Below are 920 nucleotides of genomic sequence, written 5' to 3'. Positions count from 1 at the left end.
ATTGCACTGATTGTTTTACCTAGGCTAGCTCTTACACTGCGACACATCATAGCTCCTGTGCTTCTGTGCAAAGTTAGCACCATCTTTTTCTACATTGTGCATCACTTACATATTTGTGAAGTTTTATTATTATTCTTTTTTTATTTTTTTATGCATGCTGACATAATTTGGGACAGTAAACAGCTCAAAGGATAAAAGTGAGAACGGTGCTGGAACAACATCGGATCACAGTATGCGGACATACTGACCTTCGAGCATTGTTATGTGTTCTATAATGTTAAGCATGAATTAGTATTATGAATTGTACTATCGGGTTGCAGACAATGAGTTTGTAACAGGTCCAGCGAAGGTTTATAGCTTAAATGTAAAACACTTTTTAAAGCGACGCTTTCTTCGCCTCTTCCTTCAACTATACACAACAGCATATACGATATGTGGTGCAGTAAAGAAAGAAAAAGATGGCACAAAAGGGTATTTGCGGATGTAAGTGCCATGCCTAGAAAGAGGCGATGACGAAGAAGAGACAAGCACGAGGACACATGGCACAAATTGTGGATGTTCACGAAGCCCCAGCAAACCTATCGGGGAAGCATTCGAAGTTTGAAAGAAACAATCGGGGGCCGGGAGGGGGTGTACAGACAAGGCCCAAGGAGAAGAAAAAGGTGAAGAAAGTAGAACGTGGCAGAGTTCCAGGAGGTGACGCAGAATGAAGGTCGACCGCCAGACCAGTAGTTCAAAAGGGGCCGGGCCGTTGGGTACCAGAACCGAGCCACCAAGACTTCACCCAACCAGTGTAACCTGTCAACCTGTTCCTGGTGCTTCGTGGCTTCACTAGGCCACAGAATTTTCACCATGACGCCTGTGGACACCAGTGCTTGTAGGAAAGAATGTGAACGGTCAGGCTGCAGGTCTGAGCTTGC

This window comes from Dermacentor variabilis, chromosome 8, assembly GCF_050947875.1.
Source record: "Dermacentor variabilis isolate Ectoservices chromosome 8, ASM5094787v1, whole genome shotgun sequence".
In the NCBI taxonomy this organism is placed as follows: Eukaryota; Metazoa; Arthropoda; class Arachnida; order Ixodida; family Ixodidae; genus Dermacentor; species Dermacentor variabilis.
This window is presented reverse-complemented; position numbering follows the sequence as displayed.